The 27,437-nt window shown below is 38.2% G+C and overlaps 1 non-coding gene across 1 annotated transcript; it reads right to left on the reverse strand.

Moving 5' to 3' along the window:
• Positions 1-16,473: 16,473 nt before the first annotated feature.
• LOC118480622 lies at positions 16,474-16,580 on the reverse strand. The gene has a single exon (XR_004863602.1). It is a non-coding gene; the product is annotated as a small nucleolar RNA R71 (small nucleolar RNA).
• Positions 16,581-27,437: the final 10,857 nt, after the last annotated feature.

Here is a 27,437-nt window from a genome sequence, read left to right on the forward strand (position 1 = left end):
CCCCACACTTGAATTTTTGCTTGTCCTCAACAAAACTCTTTAATATGTGGCTTACACTCCCAAATGGAATGGGTAGAAGAGAAGGTTTTGGCTTGTCATAGAGTGTCGGGAATCCAAGATCTTTATTGGGTTTTATTTTTATTTATTTACAATCCTATTCGTCATGATTTATTAAAAACTTTTCATAAGGTAAATTATTTATTAAGGCATAACATACCTTTCTAAAATTCCATTTATATACAAGTTCACATACCTCACGGGAGAAATCACTCACACTCGGCCGAAGGTGTATTTTTAGTGAATCACTCGAGAGCGGCATGGAACTTATTCCTACCATAAGCTTGCCAAGCAATCAATCCTCCTCCTTTTTAACTTTATACCTTTGTAAATATCAAGAGGACTTTTTGGGGTGAAGGGTTAGGCTTGGGCTAAAGGTGGGTAGTTGGGTTAGTGGTTAGTAGAAAATGGCGAAAGTCGTAAAAAGCGTTGGTTTTCGTAAAACATTTTGTTTTTGTGACTTTTTATTTTTAATGAAGTATTTCTTCAAACAAGCTTTTGTTTGAGGAGCTTTGTTTGTTTATTTCTAACTTCATTGTAAATATATATATATATAGGGCAAGGATAAATTGAAAACCCACTTGAGTTGAATAAACCCTGAAAACCCAATAATAACCATTGATTAGAGTGGATGAATGGCTAGGATGATTGTTTGCATATCTGATTATTTTTATCTCTTTCTCTCATTATTAAAATATATAATGTGTACCTAAAGGGTAAAATGGGAAGAATTTTACACTTATTTGACACAAACAAACAAAAACTCTGTATGTGTCAGATTTTTGTTTCTTTTTTATGTAATTCTCTTTTTTTTTTCATTTTTTATATACATCAAATCCATCTGTTATTTCTTTTTTATATACATTTGTATTTGTATTGCATAAAATGTAACATACATTTTTTAATTGTCAATTTATGCCACATTTGTAACAACACGCTTTATTTCTGTAACATAAAAGTATTACATAGAAACGTAACATATAATTTTTACATGATCAAATGTTACATAGAAAGGTAACATAATTTTTACACGATCAATTTTACGTCGCATACGTAACACTATTTTTGTAACACAAAAAAATGTAACATTCTGTTTCTCTAATAGATACTTTATTTTTTACAATAATCAGGAAAAAAAATTGACAGCACACTTTATTTTTACAAATAATCTAGAAAAGTGTAACAATCCACTTTATTTTCTGTAAACGTACATTATTTCTGTAACACAAAAAAATGTAACAAACATTTTTGCTTTTACTGATTGTTGCATTTCTAACACAAAAAAATGTAACAACACACTTTGTTTCTGTAACACTCACTTTATTTTTACAATAATCTGGAAAAAATGTAACAACACACTTTGTTTTTACAACAATCTAAAAAAGTGAAACAATGCACTTTATCTCATCTGAACAAAAAAATAAAAAAAAGTGAAACAATGCACTTCAATCATAAAATCATAGAATCAGTAATAACATTCATCTCATCTAAACAAAAAAATAAAAAAAAAGATGTAGATCTACGAAACACAAAAAAATGAAGATCTACAAAATACAAAGAATTGCAAATCTGAAAAGTGCAAATATGGAGGACCTTTTAGATCTGGAACATAAAAAATTACAAAAAAATGTTGGAGATCTACAAAACACAAAAAAAAAAAAAAATAAAGATCTACAAAAACACAAACATACTTATGGATCTGGATGATCTTTTAGATTCTGAACCTCATGTTCAACATCAAACATCTTTTGGATCATCTTCAACATCTGAAACAACATCTTCAACATCGGATTTGTTGACCACCGCCGGATCTGTGAACCGGGATCATCATTGAGGCTCGGTAACTCCGTACCGCCGGCAACATTTCGATGTTGTTGGCTGTTAGAATCAGCCATGTTAAATGCAAAATCTCTTCAATGGTGAGTAAGGATTCTCTCTTTAACACATTCTCTAAGATGTGTGAATAAATGAATGAAAAAGCTTCTGAAATCGAAGGTTTGTGATAGTAAATGAATGAAAAAGCTGATGAAATGGAAGGTTGTGATAGTGAGAAGTGAGAGATGAAGTAAGAGATGAAGAAAGTCTACAAAAGAAAGTACTATATGCATTAATGAAAAAGCATGACAAAGAAATGAAGCTTTGAAACTAGGAAAAAGAAGTCTGCGTGTGCAGACATCACCAAAGCCATCAACACATGTCAACAATTAAACATGTAAAATTACTATCCTGTCCTTGGTTCTTTCAAATAAAAGATTAAACGTGGATCAATCCTAGCCACATATTAGAGTTTTCAGGGTTTAGTCAACTGGATTGAGTTTTCTCATTATAATTAGCCTATATATATATATATATATATATATATATATTTAGTCACACGAAAACCGAGCTTGTTACTAAAATAAAAGGGTAAAAATGAAAAGGTTTTTTTTTTTGGTGGGTAAAAAGAGTTTTGGGGTTAAGAAACGAAAAGGTTTAGGCTCAAAGGGGCTAACTAGGGGGAGTTTTTGGGTAGGTGAAAAGAAAAATAAAAATAATGGTTTTAAAAGAAAAAGGGTTAGTCCTAATACCTCCATCATTTACTTACTTGGATTTAAGTTGGTAAGGACCGGGAATGAATTGTCGTGGCAAGTTCTAGAGTCGTAAGAACCAAGCAGCTATTCACACAAGAAACGAAAAATGAGCATTTAGCGTAAAGATGTATATTTGTATGCTTAATAAAGGCTCAAAACTCACTTTTGTGGGACTTGGTTTTTATGTGATCAAGTATATATAATTGAATTTTAACTAAGCTTGTCATGCCGTTTCATAATTTTCTTATGTTGCTTCTTTTTATCACGACGCTATCTGATGTGCTAAAAGTGGTTTAACTAAATTAACTAAATTAAACCCTAAACTAGACTCTCTAAGCTTTAAATTTATAAAACTAAGACTCTCTAAACCCTAAACCACACGACCAGCAAGTGTACCGAACGATGCAGTATAGCCTAAGGAAGTCCGAGTATCGAACCCAAGAGACTCTAATAAATTACGCTAATGACTCTATCTAGACCTAGACTGACACGGACTTAACTAATTGTGTATTTGATTGGTGGGGGGGTTTCAAAATATCCTAAAAATATAATTAAAAATAAACTAACTAGACGAACCAGACGCAACTCACACGAAGGTTGAACTCAAGGATGGTGAAGGAACTACCTAGACAGGAATCCTGATTACTTTTAGTTATGAGTATAATTGGAAGTTGTCTGCTATGGAACCGGGATCTTAAAATTCTCATCTCTCGGGAAATCTAAGGACCCCTAACCCTTTTCAAGAGCACGCTAAGATCCCCTAAAGGTTGTTAAATTACCGATTATTAGACTCCTTTACAAGACATCTAATGGGTTTATAAAAGTATCCTAAAAGGCTCACTCCCTTATGAGACCTAAACCTAGGATAGGCTTGTTTTCTCAGCTAGACTTGCTAGACAGCAGCCAAAAGGTTAACTTCCAAAGAAGGACCCACCTTGCGGTTTAATCACTTAGACCTAGCAATAATCTCGCACCTTACAGCAGCCTAAACACTTGTCTTCACCAAGTGATGTAAGAGACTTAGGCAAACATGGCCTTGATTGTCAAGAACTCTTACGATCAATCTTGGATCCCGAGACGACTCACACACTCTATGATGGACAATGGATGATGGTGGTGGATGATGGTGTTGTGATGGTGGTGGGTGGTGGATGAAGTGTGAGGGAGGTGGTGTGCCAAGGGATGAGTTGCAATGAAGCCAAGCACTCCTATTTATAGGCTAAACAGAGGCCTGGGCACGGCCCCGTGTCTGCTGGGCACGGCCCCGTGCCCGTCTGACACTATCTCTCTTCATTAATTGTAATTTGCAATTACAATTAATGCGCCTGCAGTACTTTGGGCACGCCCCCGTGTTCACTGGGCACGGCCCCGTGGTGAGCATTAGAAGCTTCTATAGGTTTGTCTTTTCTGCTGCTTCTTGGGCACGGCCCCGTGCTCGCTGAGCACAGGGCGTGTTCAGTCTTCTGCCTTCTCTGTTTTGCTTGGGAGGATGCTGTTGAGGGGTCGGGCAATCCACTTTTGTTCCTTTTCTTGTATTTATGCTAGATTTAGCTGTCTTTTTGCTTCTTTTGTTAATTTGATCTCATTTAATCCTGAAAATACAAAAGGAAGACAAAAACACACCTTTTCCAACATTAGTACTTAAAAAGGGTTAGTTTTATGCCTCATTTGATGTAATTTATATGTTGCATTTTACACACATCAGTATTCTTAGCATCTGTGCTTGAATTGTACGAGATCCTCGTGGCAAGCAAGATTGGAAACACCAACTTGACAAAAGAGGACTATGATCAGATAGATCCTGAAGAGATGGAACTGATCGATATCAGGTGGTGTATGACCAGTGCAGTTCGACGGACACAATGCTTCATGGAGATTATAGGAAGAAAGTCTATTGGTGGACCATCTACCAAGTTAGGCTTTGACAAGTCGAAAGTCACATGCTTCAAGTGTAAACAGAAAGGTCATTTTAAAAGAGAGTGCCGAAATGCTTATGCTGATGACTCTGAAAATCCGTTCAGAGAAGATTACTACAAAAGAGCGATCTATCACCAGAACAAATCAGAACCACCCAGGATGAAGCAGCTTGAGGATACCCCCAAAGAAAAATCCAGAGCTCTCGCTGTGATTCATGACGACGAAGGCTATGATTGGAGTGATATATTGCCTAAGGAAGATGCAGTAGGTTATGTGTTTGCGGAAACAACAGAAATTAAACCTTTCAGAGACACCAGAACAGCAGCAGAAAAATCAAATGATAGACAACAGAGAGCTCAATACAAAATGATGAGAATTTCTCGTGTATACAGTGAAGCTAAAAAGGCAAAAAGATGGGATGCGGATAGAGAGTGTTACCTTGATCCTGAAGGAAACATTGCTATTGATCCAAAAACTCTTAGCCTTGAAGCTTTCGCTGAGGAATTTGCTGAACTAGAAGAGTCTCAACAGAGAAAATGGTGGGGAGGTGGTGAAGAAAATGAGAAAGAGAAAGAAAAAGAGCAGGAGCTGAAGCCAAAGAAGATCGATGAAGGGCTCATTAATACATCACAGGAGTTGACAGCTGAAAACTTGATGAAGATGGCTGACAAGGTGCTGGCTGTTAAGGAACTTGAGGTAGACTCTAAGTCTGAATCTGAGTCTAAAAGCCAGGTCAGTTCAATTACGTCAACGGGTGAGTCAGGTAAGAAAGTCAAAGATGACAGTGACTGCAAAAATTGCATGAAAAACTGCAAATTTTGTAGTACACTCACTTATCTCAATGGTACGAAGGTTAATGATCTGACAAAAAGAGTCAGAAAGGTTGAAGATCAGGTTCTTGATCGTGATAAAATGCTCAAATTTTCAAATGATCAAGTTAAAAAATTAATTGAGAAAATTGACAATGATAAAATTGAAGAAGAAAGAATTAGGAAACAAAACGAGAGACTAATTCATGAAAATCGTCAACTCTCAGAAAATTTTAACAAGTTAAAACAAACAATTCAAGATTCTGATGAACGTAACAGTAAAACCAGAAAAGAAAATGAGCATTTAACTGTAGTTCTTAGACACAAAGAAGAACAAATCAACAAGCAACTGGATGAGATTGCTAAGTTGAAGCTTCAGTTTGAGGAAGTTAAGATTGAGAATGAGCGCATCAATCTAAAATTAACCAGTTACAACTCCGCAAGCTTTGTTTTGCAACACATTGTTCCCAAACCCATTGGGAAAAACAAAGCAGGCGAAGATGTATTTTCTGATGGAACAGGGGTGGGGTATCATCAAGTTCCACCACCAGTTTTAAACAATTATTCAAAGAAACAATCAGGGTTGGTTAATGATGAGGATGATAATGAAGTGAAACTTCCGGACACGATTGATGTCACATTTACTTCATCTTCTGATGAGGATAGTGTCCAAACTGAAGTTGTGAAAAGTATTGTTGAGAATGTTTTAAAATCTGAAAGTGACACTACTGAGGAAGATGAATGTTTCTTGGACAAATACATTCCGAAACCAAAGTCCAAAAACAACTTAAATGAAGAACCTAATCTTGTCATGTACAAGATGTTGGGATCGGATAAGTTGTTTTCGGATTCTGAGTTTCCATTGGAGAATGTAGATGTTGCTAAACTGACAAATGTGTTCAAATTGATTGAAGTTGATTTGTCAGAAGTGAACAGTTTAAACCAAACAAAAAGACAAATGAATTTTGAAAAAGATAAAGCTTACTACAAGAAGCCTGTTGTTCCATCACATTTTTGTAACAACAATCAAAACAAATGGTCGGGTGGTTATCAGGGTGGTAAGACTTATCAGAAAAAGAATGTTCAAAATAGAAGGTTTGTTGAGAAGTAAGTGTTTGTGACAAGTTCAAGTTCACTTTCTGATGAGGAATCTAAAATCTTTTCGAAATCAAACAAAGAGTTCTTTGAAAAGAAGGCCTCACAGCCTCAGTCTGAAGGCACAAGTCGAGTAGTTGAAACTCGAACATGCTTCAAATGTAATCAAGTTAGACATATTGCACGAAAGTGTACCAACTTGAAGCCTAAGACTGAAGTTGTTGAGTTTCAAAAGAAGAAAGTTGATGGAAAAGGAAAAGCTCCATTGGTTGTTGAGAAAAAGGTTTTGAAAAATGAAAACATCAAAGTCAAAATTGAACCTGTTAAGAATTTGGTAACTAAAAATGACAAGTTTTACAAACGGGTTGCGTCATCTCAACAAACATGGAAGCCAAAAGTTGGTAAAAAGAAAACAAGTTCTACAAAACCAAAGGTTTCGGAGATAGAAAAACAATCATCTTCTACCACACCGGTAAAGATGAATGTTCCTTTGGATTACTATGTGGAACTTGAGAAAGAAATGCAAAATTCTGAAAAGAAAGATGTTCAAAAGAAAGACCAACCATCTGGTCAACCTCAGAAAGATACATTTTTCTTATACAAAAAGGTTGAGGTTGGGTCTAAAGAAAGCTTGAAAATGAATGATAAAAATTTTCCACCGTTGATCACCAAAAGAACTGTCCTTGATGTTCAGTTACCTGAGTCGATGGAGGCTTGGGTGACATCAAAAACTAACTAAATGATTTTGAAATGTGCAGGAGCTTCCGAGATCCGTTTCAAGATGGATTATGGATAGTGGAGCTTCTCGGCACATGACGGGGAAAACAGCCCTGTTGTACGATGTTAGAAATTTTAATGGAGGTTATGTAGGGTTCGCAGGCAATCAAGGAGGTAGAATAGTTGGTGAAGTAACGTTATCCAATGGGATTGTAACGTTTGAGAGACTGAATTACATTGCTGAGCTTGAGAATAATCTGCTGAGTATCTCGCAGATCTGTGATAGGATGTATACTACGCACTTCACAGACAAAGAATGTTTGATCTTGAAACCAGGATTTGTTATCCCTGAAGAATGGATTATCAAAAGGGCACCAAGAGTCAATGATCTGTACGTGTTGGATATGAGTGTAGCAACTACAACCATGGGTCAGGCTCATTGTTTTGTGTCTAGAGCAACGGAGAAAGAATCGCAGTTGTGGCACCGCAAGATGGGGCATATACATCTGAGGAAAATGAATCATCTGGTGCACAATGATTTGGTTACTGGTGTTCACATTAAAGGTTTTCATATGGAAGGTGAATGCATTAGCTGTGTCAAAGGCAAGTAGAAGAAAAAGTCACACCCTCAAAAGAAAGTCAATTCAGTCTCAAGCCTTTAGAGAGACTTCATATGGACTTGTTTGGTCCAGTGAACGTCAAAAGTATTACTGGGGATCTCTATTGTCTTGTGGTTACTGATGATTATTCTAGATTTTCATGGGTTTCTTTTCTGAAGTCGAAAGATGAGACGTTTGAAAGTCTGATGTCGTTGTTCAGAAAGTTTGAAAATGTGTACTAGGCACGAATCAGAAGAATCAGAAGTGATAATGGTACTGAATTCAAGAACAACAAGATGGAAGAATACTATGATGAAAGAGGTATATTGCATGAATTTAGTGCTCCTTACACTCTGCAGCAGAATGGAGTAGCTGAACGAAAGAACAGGACACTAATCGAAACGGCCAGGACGATGCTTGCTGATTCCAAACTTCCTGTCAATTTTTGGGCAGAAGCAGTTTCCGCCGCATGCTATACGCTCAACCGGGTTCTAACAGTCAAGAAATTCAACAAGACATGTTTTGAGCTATCAACAACCGCAAACCAAACCTAAAGTATCTCGAACCGTTTGGGTCTCCCTGTACAGTTCTAGAGCCTTCTGGTAAGTTTGGTCCAAAGAGCATCGAGGGAATATTTGTGGGTTATTCAAGTCCTATGAAACGAGTCTTTGTTCCAAGCTTGAAGTGGATTATTGAGGCACAAAATGTTGAATGTCAAAGCAATACAATGCCACCACAAAATCCCGGTGATTCATGGCGTTTTCACTATGATACTTTATGGAATTCATTTGACATGAGAGAAGAGGAAGAAGAAGATTTCTTTGATGAGTTGGATATTTTGAGAGAGTATGAATCATCTCAAGAAAGGTTCCCAGCTTAGTATTCAAGCCGACCTCGACAAACTTCAAATGACGATGAAGCAGGTCCAAGCAATGCTGGAGAACATGATGATATTCAACAAGATGAAGTTGCTCATGATAATCAGACGGCAGAGAATGATAATCAAGAATCTGAGAACGGACCAGTATTCGATCATGGTAATTCAGATTCTGAGGGGGAGCAATTTCAGATTTCAGGTCAAACAAACCCAGTCAGTGAACAAGTTGCAAATCAGAATGTTACCAATCTAGAGAGCAATGTAGATGTTCCAAGTGAAGTGATGCCAAGAACTCTTTCATATCATCCAGAGGATTTGATCATAGGAGAATTGCAATCAGGTGCTCACACAAGACGTCAAATTGACCAAGGGCTTACTTGTTTTTATTCTACAGTTGCTTCTTTACAAACTGATTTTTTCACATAGTTGTTTTATTTTGCAGATTGAACCGAGAACATACAAAGAGGCATTAACTGAAGATTCTTGGGTCAATGCTATGCAAGAAGAATTAAGTCAGTTTGAGAAGTTAGGAGTGTGGAAATTAGTAGATTTGCCTGACGGTCACATGAAAATTAACACAAAATGGGTATTTAAATGCAAGAGAGATGACCGAGGAGTTGTGGTTCGAAACAAAGCTCGACTCGTAGTCCAGGGCTTTAGTCAACATGAGGGTATTGATTTTACAGAAGTTTATGCTCCTGTGGCTCGACTAGAAGTAATTAGGATCTTTCTGGCATTTGCATCGCGGAAAAACTTCAAAGTCTTTCAGTTAGATGTTAAATCGACGTTTCTTTACGGGAAGGTTAAAGAGGAGGTTTATGTCGGACAGCCATCGGGCTTCTCCGATTCAATCCACAAAAACAAGGTTTTTTGCTGGATAAAGTGCTGTATGGTTTACACCAGGCCCCGAGAGCTTGGTACGAGACATTGTCTCAACACCTACTAGCCAACAGCTTCATCCGAGGTAAAGTGGATGCCACTCTCTTCACTAAAGAGGTCGACGGACATCTTCTGATCGTTCAGATATACGTGGACGACATAATATTTGGGTCAACAAATGAGAATCTGTGCAAAGATTTTGAATCAGTTATGAAGCAAAAGTTTGAAATGTCATCGATGGGGGAGATGAAATTTTTCTTAGGACTTCAAGTTGAACAACTACCTGAGGGAATTTTCATACATCAGACGAAGTATGTTTATGATATTCTAGAGAAATTTGGGATGTTAGGTTCTACTTCAGCTTCAACCACTCTAGCGACTAATCATGGAATAAACCCAGATCTCACCGGAGACAGGGTAGATGAAATGAAGTATCGTTCCATGATCGGATCGTTGATGTACTTAACTGCTTCAAGACCCGATATTATGTATCCAACGTGCCTCGCAGCACGGTTTCAGTCAAGCCCCAGAGCTTCGCACTTGGTGATTGTGAAAAGGATATTATGCTACCTGAAAGGAACTCCAACATTGGGGTTGTGGTATCCAAAAACAGGCGATTTCAAGCTCGTAGGATATTCTGATTCCGACTACGGAAGCTGCAAAGTCATTGCAAAATCAACAACAACTGGGTGTCAGTTCTTTGGACCACGCTTGGTCACCTGGCAATGTAAGAAGCAGACCTCTGTGGCTCTATCCACATGTGAAGCTGAGTATGTATCTGCTAGCAGTTGCTGCTCTCAGATCTTGTGGATCCAGCAACAGATGCGCGACTACGGTTTGCAATTTCTTAACACCCCTATCTTTGTTAATAATGAGGCCGCAATAAGTATAACGAAAAATCCTGTTCATCACGCTAAAACAAAAGACATAGAAATTCATCATCACTTCATTCGAGATTGCTTCGAGAAGAAGTTAATACGAATTGAGAAAATCCACACTGACGAACAGAAAGCTGATTTACATACCAAAGCTTTTGACAAAATACGTTTTAAATTTCTTTTAAAACTAAATGGTATGAAGCTTCTTTCGGTGTCGGATGGGATTATTGGCGTTGATGAGGATAACATTGTAGATGATGATATTGAGAAACAATCTGCAATGGTTTGTCGATTTTTTACTTGTTTTGGTATTTAGGGGGAGTAGTAATAATATTTTCAGAAAATACAAAAACAGTAAAAAATGCAAAAATCCAAAAACATGAGAAAATTTCAAAATCCAAAAACAATACAAAACTGAAAAAGAGCTTGTGTAAAAAAGGGAAAATGATAGTACATTAGCTTGACAGTTACGGTACGCTAAAGATTTGTAAAGTCTAAAGTTTTTAAACAGTCTTGCTGATGATATGTCGATAGGTTTTTATACATTTAGTAAATCTTGTTTGGGATATAAACATAAAATTCAAACTTGCTTATTTTGTGGGAAACAGATCTTGGATATATAGGTAACCCCTGAAATCTTGTTTGAAAGGTCCCTCTTTCTAAGATACTAGGTCTTTATACTCAGTGATATCTGGGGTATTATCCTGGGACTTCTGATTTTGCGGAAGCAATGACCTAGTCCTCGTATAATACTTTCCGCATTGCTTGAAATACAGCATCGCCCTCAGCATAAAAAATGATGAATCATTGAAAAATGATAATCATGTGCTGTTGAAGAAAAGATTCTCTAAAGGGAACACACCTTAAGTCGGACCTTCATCTCTCTGCTGAACGGAAGTTCTGACCTGAGCTCTCACGGTTTCGCATCTAACCCTTTTACAGATATCATCTGTGGTATACTCACCTGTAAGACTGAATACTGGGATCTGGATACGGGAGTATATTCAAGAGGTGGGATACACATATAAGTTTAAGTTCTTTAATTCACCTAAATCGTATCCTGAACAGATTGAAGTTTGTATGAAAATTTAAGAGGATCAGTATATTGACAATCTAAGTGAATTGTTTAAGACTTAGTATGTTATCTAGCTTAACGGTGCTAGTAACTGGTCATTAGCTGATATGATTCCCTAACACGCTTACAGAAAATATGTATGTAAATAGTTTACTTTCATTACATTCTGCATTTAAGTTTCTGTAATTCATTTTCTAGTTTAGAAACTTTGTTAAAATTCAAAAAGATTTTTCATTTCTGCTTTATTTTCTGACAAACCAAAGTGGAGAGTTGATCTTCAGATTCAGAACGCTGAAGCAGATGCAGAAAGATTCTAGCTGGATGATGAGTTGGGAGCTTCATATTTTAAACTTGAGAAGTTGGAAAGTTAAAACAAGTTCATTAACTTGAAGCTTGTAATTTTTAGAAAATGTTTGAAAAAACTTGAACAAAAATCAGTTTGTTTTGTCACAGATCAACCAAGGTCATTAAGTTGGACTTGGTAGATAAATTAAGTAATCGTGGTCATTAATTTGGACCTGAATACTTAAGTGGATTTCTAAAACTGATGATCAGTTGGAAAAATTTTTAAGTTTGTATAGATTGTAATGTTATATGTTTGAGATACAGGATTCAACATCCCCATGGCAACAAAATGTTAAAGTTTGAACCAGAAATTCGAGTCCCAGCATACTGAGAGGGGGAGTCTGCAAAAGGGGGAGTCAGAATTCTGGATCAATATTCAAAGGGGAGATTGAAGATAGAAGATTGAAGGAAGCTTTTTCAATGTCAAATCAAATTGGAAAGAGACAAAGACTGAAGACTCGACGCCGAAGACTTCGTCAACATCCAAGGGGGAGTCTGTTGGTGCATTTGATGTCTGTTAACTTTGTCTTTATCGAGTCTTATGTCTAGAACTAGATAGATCAGGGCTCAGAAATCAAGAAAGTGTGAATTAGAAGTAATTCCACTTGAAATGACACTAAGTCATTTCAAGCGAAATCAGATGTTTTAATTCCGCTTAAAGCTTACATGTTGATTTCGCTTGAACTCATTTGGAGCGAAATCAGGTTTCGCTTGAAGATGTTTCAAGCGGAATCAGGTATTCTATAAATACCTGATGTTAGGTGTCATTTTAAGCGGAATTAGCAGTGTGTGTTTGAGAGCCGAGGTGCTGCCGAATTGTAATCAGATCTGTAAAAGCTTATGAAATCAGTAATAGATAAAGATTAGAAAGGAACAAGCTGTGTTGACATCTTTTACATTGATTCCGCCTTTGTACTTGATGATGAATTACTCATACTGACTATTTAGGGTCACACGTCGATCCAACAAACATACCAAATGTCATAATGAACGTAAGCATGACATGTAAAAATGTCTTTGTAAACCATGTACTAAGTATGCTAAGTAAACATACAAAGTAGAAATGTTCATGAAATCAAGGTGCTAGATATGCTATGTCAACATATGAAGCAAAATGGATCCTTGAAATCAATGTGCTAGGCATGCTAAGTCAACATACATAGCAAGTATATGTCATGAAAAGCACGATAGCACGAAGTAACAATTAGGCACATGTGTATCACCCCCAAAATATTTTAAAACGGTAAAAGAGGGGACTATGTACTCACTTGAGATTGCAAGGTATCCTTGATTAAGTGAACTAACAAAGCTCGAGCAATCAAGGAATCAAGTGGCACCTAGTATCGGATCACTATGTTAATAATCGAGGCCTAAATCGAGAGATCGGGTAGAATGAGGTCTTGTAAACCAAATGAGTGTAGGAACTCATCTAATATGGTTTAATAAAGCCTACATTCTAAACTGGAACCTATCCTAAGTGCTTATGACCCGTTAAGGTAGTTACGCTACTTTAACGCGTCATTTGCGCAAAAGCGCGTTCGGATGGTCTAACTAGCCTTATGACAAGTATTATATGCCCTAACATATTTAATAACGTTGCATAATCAGTTTAAGTGTCAAAATTTTGGTTACATATGCTTAAAATGAAATTATGCATAAAAAGGGCATTTTGGTCATTTTCCTAAGGCATATAAACTACCTATCATACAACTAATCAAAAAAAGTGACCATAAGGTATAACCTAGGAAGGTTATTCCCTATTCAACTATGGTCACAAAATAAGTTTGGTTGGATCCTAATGATCGACCAAAAGGGTCGGCTTCGAAAGTCTAAGCGGTTGTGGAGACCGCTTGACTTACGACCCTAAGTAAGCACTAAACTATAAGTGACGAGTTAAACATGTTAAAACATGTTTAACTAAGTTAGAAAACTGATTTGGTATCAAAACAAAGTGTTTTGATACCCGAAAATAGCTCCGTCGCAAAATGCACATAATCGTGCATTTTGACCGAAACTTTGACTAGTCACTTCGATTAGTCAACGTGGTAATCAGTAGGTATAGTCGCAAGGGACTATAACCATCATGATTACGCTCACGTTGCAAAGTTCAAACGAACTTTGTCTTGACCAAATCATGGTCAAAGCTGAAAGTCAAACACTGTTTGACTTTCTAGCTTGAAATAAATAAATAAACAAGCCAAGGAAGAACACTTACAAGTGTTCTAGGATGGAAAAAATGACTAAGAATGCTCAATTGGGAAGTGATGTGTGTAAAATGTAACATATAAATTACATCAAATGAGGCATAAAACTAACCCTTTTTTAGTACTAATGTTGGAAAAAGTGTGCTTTTGTCTTCCTTTTGTATTTTCAGGAACAAATGAGCTTAAATGAACAAAAGCAACAAATATGCAGCAAAATCTAATATAAATAAAAAGAAAAGTAATAAACGTGGCATGCCCGACCCCTCGACAACATCTTCCCAAGCAAAAACAAGAAACATAAGGCTGACCACGGCCCCGTGCCCAGCAGACACGGGGGCGTGGCCAGGTGTGCTTGGTTCACTTCAAAGGCATTCCTTGACAAACCACCTCTCTCCCACTTCACCACCATTACAACACTCACATCCACCACCATCATCCATCATCCACCTTAGAGTGTGTGTAGTAGTCTCGGGAACCATGATTGATAGTAAGAGTGCTTGACAATCAAAGGCCATGTTTGCCTAAGTCTCTTACATCACTTAGTGAAGACAAGCATTTAATGTAATACTTTTGATTTTTAATCTTTTCGCACTTTTTATTTGGTTTTGTATTAATGAATTTAATAACTAGTTTCTTATGTTGAAGGTGAAACTTCCTTATCATTTGTCCGTGGTGTCTTGGCATTATTTTACTATCTATATAAAATAAAAGATTTTCACCATTCATATCTCTACGGTCTATGTAGAGATATGTTGGCAACCTGGTCGGGGGTTAAGGTAATGGTTTGGTAAGGTTCTTGCCTTGTTCAGTGTATAGATCCTACAAGGACCTGGGTCAAGCTTACTAGGACCTCCTTCAATACCCACTGGTATTGGATGGCGGGGGTGCGAATGGATTGATCCCCTCATATGCAAACTACTATTAATACATTAACCCGGCTACCTGGGATTGTATCCCTGCTGACTCAAACCACTTAGCCGAGGGTAATGTCGCCTTCAAAAGAGGGGCCTACCACATTACGCATTAATAACTTAATTAATTATCTTTCAATTTTCTGACCCTTTGGGATTGTATCCTTGCTGACTCAAACCACTGGGTTGAGGGTAACGTCACCTTCAAAAGAGGGGTCTACTACTATAACTAAGACAATCTCTTAAAAAGTGCAAAAGTGCGGAAATCATCAAAGGTTACATTAAAGGCGAGTTGGTTCCAAGTGATTCATCTTGTCTATCTATTTTTATTTTATTTTTATTTTTCATCATTTTTAGTTTTTATTTTTCATCTTTAAAAACCTTTTCTAAAAGTTTTGATTTGATTAGACGTTGAGGATAAACCGGTATTAAAAGCTCTTGTGTCTTTGGACGACCTCGGTATCTTACCAACACTATACTATGCTCACGATGGGTGCACTTGCCCATATGTGTGTTTAGTGTTAGTAGAATATCGTGTTTTATAAATTTAAAACTTGATTAATGTATTTAAAAGGGCTTAAAATATCAATAAAAATATATAACGCTACACACGGATCAAGCTTTTGGCGCCGTTGCCAGGGACACAAGGATTTTAAGAAAGTTAGGAATCAACGACCTAATCGTTTTTCTTATTTTTCTGTTTTTTTTAGGATTTTTCTAGATTTTTCAGCTTCTGCAGAGCTCAGCACGGGGCCATGCCCGGTCGGACACAGGCCGTGCCCAGCATCCTTACTGGCAGTTTTTATTTTCTGAGTTACAAAAAGGTGAACACGGGGCCGTGTTAGTGCAGCACGGGGCCTTGTTAGTGCAGCACGGGGCCGTGTTGAACTTTCCAGTAACGAGGATCCAGAAAATAACCACTGTAACCACGACCACGGGGCCGTGCTCAGCGACCACGGGCCGTGGTGAGACTTCTGACCAGAAATCTTTTTGTTTTTATCGCAGGACTTGGAACCCAGGCGCCGTACCTGAACTTCCAGCGCAGTGCATGAGCTCCAGTTCCAATAAAAACATAAAAGAACCTCTAGACGAACCCGAACGCTTTCTAAGAAAAAGACTTAAAGCTATAATCCAAGAGAAAATTTCGGGAAACCCACTTCCCATGGCAGATCAACGTACCCTAATGGATTACATACAACCCACAATAGGTAATCTCGGCGCCGCTATCAATGCACCGAATGTCGATGCAAACAACTTCGAACTTCGGCCGCATTTGATACAAATGCTCCAAAACTCCGCAACTTTCCATGGGCTTGCGGACGAAGATCCCAATTTACATATTACCAACTTTTTGGAAATATGTGATACTTTTCAGATCAACGGAGCATCGAATGACGCCATCCGCCTCCGAATGTTCCCATTTTCACTAAAAGACCAAGCTAAGGCTTGGCTTAACACCCTCCCAAGTGGTTCGGTAAACACTCTGGATGAACTAGCCCAAAAGTTTTTGTATAAGTGTTTCCCTCCTTCTAAAACGGCTAAATAAATGACTGAAATTAATACATACTCACAAGAGGACGGGGAATCCTTATATGAAACTTGGGAAAGATTCAAGGAGCTATTAAGAAAATGTCCTCATCATGGTCTTACGGTATGGCAACAAGTATCCACTTTCTATAATGGGTTGTTGCCACACACAAGACAAACACTTGACTCTAGCTCCGGGGGACTTCTAGGTAATCGTCGCCCAAATGAAATTTATAATCAAATTGAGGAAATTGCTCAAGACAATTTTTAGTGGCACACTCCCCGAAGCACAAAATCTACTGCCCTGGGCGCCCATAAGGTAGACGAAAGCACTTCTTTACAAGCCCAAATTGAGGCCCTCTCTTCGAAAATCAAAAAGTTAGAAATGGCAAAAATGGCCTCGGTTATGGATTGTGAAGGGTGCGGTGGGCCACATGAAAATTGGAGTTGTATGAAAGAAATGGATAATCAAACGGAAACGGTAAACTACATTGATAATAGACCTAGGCCGTCAGGTTCTCCAACTGGTACACACAACCAAGGATGGCATAACCACCCTGTCACAACCCCCGATCCCTGATCCCCGGGAACGGGCGGCCGCGAGCCAGTTTCGGTGGTATCACGTTATTATCCAATTTAGCTGCGGAAATTTTCATCAGGACCGTAGTTTGGAAATATTAAATCAGAGTAAACCACCACATTTTATAATATTAAACACATGGGTAAAACCCAAGTTTTCAGTACACACGTTTTATAGGAATAGATCCTATTTTTATTTAAGAAAAAACGTCTATTTCTTTTTAGGTAACTTTATTGCCACTTTTCCAAGCCTTCAGTGCTGTCCAGCTGGCTTCTATTTGGCTTTCACATTTTGTTACCTGAAACGCGTTTTAAAAAACATTTTGTCAGTGGGAAATACTGGTGAGTGAATCCCAGTTTAATAAAATCATTTCACAGTGTACAGTATTGAGGGCGATCCCGCAATTACATTTGTTTCCAAGTTATACCAATTATCACCCGTCGGTACTGTCAGACCTGACTTGTGGAAATGTTACTCCTTGACCAGGTGGTAACAAATTTTGTATACAAAACCCCAACATACCCACGATAATTGTATTCTTTACAAATACTCAATAACTGCTTTGTATATATTAATTAAGTGAGGTTTTGTAAAAACAGTAACAAAAAGTGGATCAACTCACATTGCTGTCTTAGGGTTTTCAGTAATGATTTCCTGGGAATAATCTATAAATTACACAAATGCACGTGTGTTAGTATAATAACCCATTTTAACATTAGTAATACCCTCCCCGAGACGGCATTCCAACGACTACGTCGGGCAGAACCACGACAGCCGTTACGGAACCCTAGATCAATCGGGCAGAGTATCTAATACGTCTCCAGGGGTTATAATACTTACATCGTAGCAGAACCTCGCTATTTAAGGGGTATAATACCGGCTATAATAACTTCCTACAGAATTTGAGATTTGAGAATTGAAATTGTGAACGTCGAAAACGAAACCCGATGGCCTTCTTATATAGTGCTGAAATCTGGTCTCCACGCGGCCCGTGTAAAGAACAGGCCAAGGTTACGCGGCCCGCGTCAACCTTGGTCAACCGAGTAGCTTAGCTGGGTCAGCTTGTAGACCCGCCACGATGATGACACGTGTCATCACCGGGCTGCGCCACCATTTGGGACACTCGCGGCCCGCGTCAACTAACGGTAACTCTTACGCGGCCCGCCTAAACTAAAGAAATCAAAGGAATCCGGTTTACACCTTCATACGGCCCGCGTGAATGGTTGGGGTGGGTCTACGTGGCCGCCTCAACTTACTGTTTTTAATTTATTTTATATGTTATAATCTATTTTTGGGCTCGGTTTTTCACATAGGGTGTCGGAACTATTATGAGGGTGTTGGTTTTACCGAGGGTTGTTATACACCCTAACCTTGGTTGGAGAGAACCCAACAATAGTAGTAACCAACAAAACCAGAACCAACGAACAAACTTTCAACAACCAAGAAATTAGTCACAAAATTTCTCTCAACAACAACAAGGGGGACGAGAGAGGTTTGAAGATACTATCCCACGCCTCATCTCTGACACCGAAAAGAAAAACTTGGATCAATTCCAACAAATGGAATCAAACTTTAGGAATCAACAAGTTAGTATTCAAAACATTGAAAAACAACTAAATCAACTAGCTCAAAATTTCTCCGAGAGACCACAAGGCGCGTTACCTAGCAATACCGAAACCAACCCAAAGGCGCAAGTGCATCTCATCACGTTGAGAAACCGTACCATAGGCCCCGAGGAGGCTCCACTACCTCCATCTGAAAAGAGTCCGTCTAACCAAACCGCAACTTCACCAACACCCCAAAAAGAGACGACTCCTCCGCCAAATCAAGAGCCTACCAAGAATCCCCCGGTATCTAACACTGGTCGTTTACTTCGCCTAAAGACTGATAAGCAATTCACAAAATTCATAAATTTACTAAAACAATTGCACATCAATCTTCCATTTGTGGAAGTCCTCACTCAAATGCCTAAATATTCAAAATTTATAAGAGACTTTCTCACTCACAAAAGGAAAATTGAAACACTTCAATTAGTTAATTTAAGTGAAGAATGCTCCGCCGTACTACTTAACAAACTCCCACAAAAGAAAATCGACCCCGAAAGCTTCACCATCCCTTGTTCCATTGGGGGATCACCCATATGCAATGCGCTAGCCGATCTTGGGGCTAGCATCAATCTCATGCTGTTGGAACCTGAAGGTTTATTCATGTAGGTTAACATAGTTAAAGGGTTGTTTTGTATTTACTTAGTTTACATTTTGAGCCGAATTATGTATGGGTTGGGTTGTTTAGCTAGTAGTCGCATGGGCCTAGGTTAAAGTCCATTTGATTTGTATTTAAGCAAACCTCAACCACTTGGTTGAGGTTGATCGTGGTTGCGACTAGGAAAGGAGCCGAGAACGTCATAGGGATCTTGTATTAGTCTTTGTTCATCATTGAATGCAAGATTTCCGGTTTGTGTTTTGATCATATTATTGTTTCATTATATTGTTCTTGAATCGGCTTGTGATTGTTTTCCGCACCTTCACAAGTTAGAGATTGATATCATTGAAGGATCCTAAACGGGTTTTACAATTGGTATCAGAGCCTTTAAAACCTGTTTCTAGGCTCAGTGTGATATCAAAGATTCAAGTTTTTGAAATTTTTTTTGAAAATCATCAAGAACATTTTTTAGTGTTCTTCGCGTTCTTCGTGTTCTTCGAAGTGTTCTTCGGTTTTTATTGAAAACTCATTATATTTTGCTGTTTAATCTATTTGAAATTATGTTGTTAATGGGATGTTTTTAATTTTTAAAAGGATTTTAAAAAAAAAGGTTTTATTTTTGAAAAATCCCAAGTTTTTCGGAAAAATTGACATCTTGTTTTGGAAGTTTGTTATTTCATTATCATCAAATATAAGTCAAAATCTTTTTCCTGGAAGCTTGTTATTCCCACTCGTTAGTCGTAACCCCTGTAATCCGAGTCGCAACCATTGTTATAAGAATCATTTCAACCATCTTCTCTGGTTTCGAGTCGCAACAGGAGGTTTCGTGTTTCAATCGCAAGAGGACTCGCAACCTCTGGTCTCGACATATCATCTTTGTCTTCACTGGTCTCGAGTCACGGTTTCGAGTATTAATCTCTTTGTTTCGAGTCATCTTTATCCTCTCACTCCGATCACCGTCGTTGCCGACATCTTCCGATCACCGTGAACGACCACCGTGCAACATCATACAATTGATCCGCCGGGAATGGTGTTTACGCATCATCCTACGCCTCAGCAAACGTCCCATCAATCCCCTGAAGGTGCTTCAACTGGTGGTTCTGCATCTAATGGTTCCGGATCTGCACTATTTCCTGAATCCATTCCTGAAGATTGCATTGTTACCACTCTATTCGTTCATAATACAGTAGCATCTAATGAGGGGGAGTCTAGCAACACCACCACTGAAGACGAGACCGTACCTGACCTGGCAATACCTACAAGTGTCCAACGAAATCACCCGATAGAGAATGTGATTGGTCCTGTAAATGCAGGAGTTTTAACCAGGAGCCAATCAGGGACCATCAATACTTGCTTATATTCTTGCTACATTTCACAAATCGAACCTAAAACTGTTGATATAGCTTTGCAGGAACCAGGCTGGGTAGATGCTATGCATGAAGAGCTGAACCAGTTTGAGAAGCTTGGCGTATGGAAACTTGTCAAGTTGCCAAAGGGAAAGCGCAAACTTGGAACTAGATGGGTGTTTCGAAACAAGCAAGATTCTGCAGGGGTAATTGTTCGAAATAAAGCAAGGTTGGTGGTTCAGGGTTTTCGACAAATAGAAGGTCTGGATTATGATGAAGTATATGCTCCGGTTGCCCGACTTGAAGCCATCCGGATTTTCTTAGCTTACGCGTCATACATGGGGTTCACTGTATATCAGATGGATGTCAAGACAGCGTTTCTATATGGAGATGTGAAGGAAGAAATTTTTGTTGAGCAGCCACCAGGTTTTGTGCATCCAGATCATCCAGAATATGCCTACAAGCTAGATAAGGCATTGTATGGATTACACCAAGCACCACGAGCTTGGTATGCCACACTAACTGAACATCTTTTGGCTCATGGGTACACACGTGGCACGATAGACCAGACTCTGTTTATCAAGAAAGTGGGCAACGATCAGATCTTAGTTCAAATTTATGTTGATGATATTATTTTCGGGTCTATAAGTGAGGAGCTTTGCAAGGAATTTGAGAGAGTTATGAAAAGGAAGTTTGAAATGAGTGCTCTCGGGGAAATGACACTGTTTTTGGGCCTACAAGTCAAGCATAATTCTCAAGGGATTCTTATCCATCAAGGGAAGTATGTGGATGACGTGCTAGCAAAATTCAAGTTTTCAGACGCAAAACCAGCTGAAACACCAATGGCAGAGAGACCGTTATTGACTGAAGATGAAGAAGGATCTCCTGTGGATCAACGTCAGTATAGGTCTATGATCGGGTCGTTGATGTATCTGACAGCTAGTCGTCCGGATATCATGTTTGCTGTCTGAAACTGCGCAAGATATCAGGCTAATCCGAAAACTTCTCATCTTATTGTTGTTAAACGAATCTTTCGGTACCTTAAAGGCCGACCCCGGTTTGGTCTGTGGTATCCGAGGGATTCCAATTTTGACTTGTTTGCGTTTTCTGATAGCAACTTTGGAGGTACTGACAGTGACAGGAAATCTACATCAGCGGGATGTCAATTTCTGGGCGACAGGCTCATTTCTTGGCAATGCAAGAAACAACAAACGATGGTGATATCTACAACTGAAGCTGAGTATGTTGCTGCCTCTGCATCTTGTTCTCAAGTGGTGTGGATGCAACATCAATTGCAGGACTACGGTTTGACTTATCTCAATACTACTATTTACTGCGACAATGATGCTGCAATACAAATTGTTAGAAATCCTGTTTTTCACTCCAAAACAAAGCACATAGACATAAAAGTTCATTTCATTAGAAACTGCTTCGACAGAGGTCTTATTACACTTGAGCAAATCGACACAGATGCAAATGCTGCCGATTTGTTCACCAAACCTGTCAGCAGCTCAAAATTCAAAGTGCTTGTGGATTTTCTGAAAATGATCCGTTTTACCGACTGAGCATGTTTTTATTTCATAGGTAAATTTGTTCATAAAGTTTTCCATTCTTAGGTAGTTTTTTATTTATGCTCAAATTTAGGGGGAGAAAAATACAAAAACAGTAAAAATTTGAAAAATACAAAAACAATAAAAAATTTGAAAAACACAAAAAGAGGTATTGCATGACTGGGAAATGAAATGAATTTTCACATTATGGTCAAGGGCTGACTCATGTAAGACCAGTATCGAAACAGTTTGACTCTAGTATTGATGTGTGGGTAGGCTCTACCCTTTAGACTGGAAACATTGGTTGTTTCTGTTTAGAACTAAAATAGTACATGACCCAGGAAAGAAAATCACTTGGATTTAGCTCATGTCTATTTGAATGTCTGTATGTTGTCCCGATACACAAAATTTTGATCTGATTCTGAAATCTTCTCTGAAAAAAGTCGTGTACCTCCTCTGCTGCATCCAGATATATGCTGACCTGGAGGTGCTAGGCAACGACAGCTTCTGCTGCATCCAGATACATGCTGACCTAGCTGTACGTTGTCGCGCTATAGATCTAATACACCCGAAAGAGGCCCTCCAGTGCCCAAAAGAAACCCAAGAAACCTATATCAAATTGAGAAAAACTCATTTGATCTGTATATTATACCATCTCTGCAAAAGATCTATTCTGTTCTCTTCTCAATCTATTCCCAGTTAAGATTTTAGAAATCTGGATTGGACTTGTGAAATATGTGGTAGGGAAGATACTTGCATGATAGAGTGTGCTGTTTACATTTCCGGGATTTGATTAGTATTTATTTGGGTGTTCATTGTTAAGAAATCAAAACATGATAAAACAGATTATATGCAGACCTAGACACAGTCAAGATATCTTAAAGGATGACATCAGTATACTCACCTGCTACGATGAATCGTTGTGCTTACCTTGATCGTGGAGGTATGCCTTGGAATGGGACACACGGGTATAATAGTATAATATTACCTTAAGCGTATCATGAAGTTGAAAATTGAAAGTTGAGCGTTAAAGTTTAAGTGGACAAACATATTGGCAATCGCATAGACCAGTTTGATTAGGCTCGTACTGAAAAGTGTTCCTTAGTCTGCCTGAGAACGAATTTTGATCCCATTGCAATTGTAATTGTACATTATGGTAGTTGTTTATATTTTGAGTTTTTATTTGTTTTTAGTTCTTAAAAAAATTAATTAAAAAAAAATTAGAAAAATTCAAAAATACAAAAATAGTGTCTTGTTTTTCTATAAAACCAAAAATCCAAAAATAGAGTGATTATTTTTGTTTTTTTTCTTAAAATTAAAAAAAAATATAACCGTTCTTGAAGATTAGACTGATCATCAAAAGTTGAAAGAATTTAAATTGTGAAATCCGAGTACAAGTACTTGGATGTACCTGGTGTGTATATGGTACTCTCCCTGTTGCATAAGAAATGTTTGCTTATGAGTTTGTGAGCATGTGCAGAACTTGATTTCAATCAAGAACAGGGAGTTGATGAAGAATGAGATGCTGTTAGTTGCTGAAGAAGTCTGAACCAGCACAACAACAAGATGTACCTGAGTCAGAAGAACCGGATACGAAACGCCGTCTGACAGTGAAAGTACATTTGAAGAAGTACCATGAACCTGCTTGAAAGACAAAGATTGAAGAAGAAAAGAGCTGTTGAGAATCCTCCTCTCACATTCTTTTGACAAGATTTTCAAGCAAATGCTGATCGTGATCCTGATATGAAGCTAACCACAAAATCTGAAGAAAGAGACTCAGTGCTGAGAGTTCAGAAGTCAAGAACTTCCACAACATCTGCAGCATAGCGTCAACCATATATTTCGTTGAAGACGTTGCTGAATTCAAGTTATGAAGACAATTTGATGGCATCAGTCTAGGGGGAGATTGTTAGGACCTAAAGTGTGAGACTGACGCATCAAATTAACATAACGGGTTATGGTTACGAACTGGGTCTTACCGGGTTAGTTAATATTAGGTTTTGGACCTTTATAGGTCACTTGGGCCAAGTTTTAGGCCTGTGGGCCAAGCAGGCCCAAGGGGAGCCCATGTAGGGACTTGGGCTTGAGTTAGTATATAAACCCCGAAACCTTGTGATTTGATCCCTGAGTAATCTCTGTTATTTTCCTAATTTATTTTTGTAAATAATAGTTTTTATTATTTATTTTTGTTTTTAGGGTTTTGCAAATCATGCTCAGAAAGTTTAATGGGTTGTTAAATTGTTAACTGTTGTTTTTAAAAGAGGATTTTATTATAATTGAATTATTAAAGAAAAATCCTTTTAAGAGACATCGACCCAAAGAGATATCAGCCCAAACAGTTTGTCTCGGCCCAAATGTCACAGGCCCATTTTTGGGGTTGTGGTATAAATCACAGGTCTCGAGTCGAGACCTCACTTCTCACTCGAGACCCTCTGACATTCTCTCTCAAGTTCCGACGTAATTCTCTGATATTTGTGTTTCCGACTTGATTCCGACGTGATTCTCTCAAGTCATGATATTTGGAACCTGAAGGTTTATTCATGTAGGTTAGCATAGTTAAAGGGTTGTTTTGTATTTACTTAGTTTACATTTTGGGCCGAATTATGTATGGGTTGGGTTGTTTAGCTAGTAGTCGCATGGGCCTAGGTTAAAGTCCATTTGATTTGTATTTAAGCAAACCTCAACCACTTGGTTGAGGTTGATCGTGGTTGCGACTAGGAAAGGAGCCGAGAACTTTATAGGGATCTTGTATTAGTCTTTGTTCATCATTGAATGCAAGATTTCCGGTTTGTGTTTTGATCATATTATTGTTTCATTATATTGTTCTTGAATCGGCTTGTGATTGTTTTCCGCACCTTCACAAGTTAGAGATTGATATCGTTGAAGGATCCTAAACGGGTTTTACACATGCCCGCATCAATGTTTGACCGACTCGGACTAGGTAAAACAAGCCCCACAAAGATGAGCATATAACTTGCCGATAGGTCTGTCAAATATCCACAAGGTGTCGCCGAAAATCTATTGGTAAAAGTCGGAGACTTTGTCTTCCCGGCCGACTTTGTCATACTAGATATGGATGAAGATACCAAAGTACCACTCATTTTAGGAAGACCATTCCTAGCCACAGCTCACGCAATGGTAGACATGAATGGTGGGAAATTAACATTGAGGGTTGGGGACAAAGAGATGGAGTTTGGGGTTAGGAAAAGAGTAGAAGACGACGACCCGGTCAACTACATGAATGTCATAGACTCAAGCTTGGATGATGCTCTCCGACGGTGCAACCTGGGATGCAAAGCATCCCACTTGGGTAACATATGACTGCCTTTGGGTCTAGCCACAGACCCTTATAAACGTAGCGCACCACGGAGGCATTCTGCGGAACTATCCTTAGTTTTAGTTTAGATTAACTTTTATGTTTTCTAGTTTAGTTTTACTTTTTAGGAATAAAACACACTCGAGATGGTGGAGGTTACTAAGGGAAACTTGAAACCACACCTCATGCACGAAAACAGAGCGTCCCGATAATTTTTCTTCATTACAGCAAGTTCAGCACGGGGCCGTGCTCACCCTAACATGCCCCCGTGCCCAAGGATCTGTAGAAAACGCCCAGTTCAGGTAACTGGACACGGGGCCGTGTTCACTGAACACGGCCCCGTGCCCAGCTTTCTGTTAAATATGATACTGACGATCTGAACACGGGGCCGTGCCCGGACCAACACGGGCCCGTGCCGAGACGCCCAGTAACATAAATTTTGTTTTTAAACACCTTTTTACACATTCAAGCAACCAAAAAACTTATTTTTGGGACACAATGAGGACAATGTGTAATTTAAGTATGGGGGGATGCTAAAACCTTGAATTTTGCAAGTCCTAATAACAAACCTTACACAAAACTCTATTGGAACCGCTAATCACCCCAATTTTTTTTCAAAAAACTTTTCGTTTTTTACTTGTCTTGGTTTAATTTGGGAATAACAAGTTCTAAAAATGTTATATTGTTACAAATTTACAACCGATAGAGTCGTGATAAGAAGAACTAACATAAGAAAATTATGAAACGGCATGACAAATCTAGTTAAAATTTGATTATATGTACTTGATCACATTATAAACCCATTCCCACAAAAAGTGAGTTTTGAGCTTTTATTAAGCATACAAGCATACATCTTTAAATTAAATGCTCATCTTTCGTTTCTTGTGTGAATAGCCGCTTGGTTTCTTACGACTCTATAACTTGCCACGACGACACATTACCGGTCCTTACCATCTTAAACCCAAGTAAGTAAATGATGGAGGCATTAGGACTAACCCATTTTTCTTTTCAACACCATTATTTTTCATTTTTTTATCACCTACCCAAAATCCCCCTAGTTAACCCCTTTGAGCCTAAACCTTTTCATTTCTAAACCCACAAAACAAACACCCTTTACCCACCAAAACCTTTTTCTTTTAAACCCTTTATTTTAGTAAAAAGCTCGGTTTCTTGTGATATTCTTTATAAAAAAATGAAGTCTAGCAATAAAGAAACAAGTTCCTCAAAGAAACTTTGTTTGAAAGTGCTTAGTTTGAATAAAAGTCACGAAAAACAAAAAGTTTTACGACGACCGACGCTTTTAGCCCTTTTTACTAACCACTAACCCCAAAACCACCTACCTTTAACCCAAGCCTAACCCTTCCCCAAGTCCTCTTGATATTTACAAAGGTTTATAGTTAAAAAGGAGGAGGATTGATTGCTTGGCAAGCATATGGAAGAAGTAAGTTCCATGCCTGTTTCGAGTGTTTCACAAAAATACATCTTCAGCCGAGTGTTGAGTGATCTCCCGTGAGGTATGTCAACTTGTATATAGATGGAATTTTAAAGAGGCATGTTATGCCCAAATAAGTAATTTCTCTTATGAAACGTTCTAAATAAATCGTAACGAATAGGATTGTAAATAGTATAAAAATAAAACCCAATAAAGATCTTGGATTCCCGACACTCAAGACAAGCCCACAAAACTTCTCTTCTACCCATTCCATTTGGGTGTGTTAAGCCACATAATAAAGAGTTTTGCTTGAGGACAAGCAAAGATTCAAGTGTGGGGGTATTTGATGAGTGTAAAATGAAACATATAAATTACATCAAATGAGGCATAAAACTAACCCTTTTTTAGTGCTAACGTTGGAAAAAGTGTGTTTTTGTCTTCCTTTTGTATTTTCAGGAGCAAATGAGCTTAAATGAACAAAAGGAACAAATATGCAGCAAAATCTAACATAAATACAAAGAAAAGGAATAAACGTGGCATGCCCGACCCCT

This window comes from Helianthus annuus, chromosome 7, assembly GCF_002127325.2.
Source record: "Helianthus annuus cultivar XRQ/B chromosome 7, HanXRQr2.0-SUNRISE, whole genome shotgun sequence".
Lineage (NCBI taxonomy): Eukaryota > Viridiplantae > Streptophyta > Magnoliopsida > Asterales > Asteraceae > Helianthus > Helianthus annuus.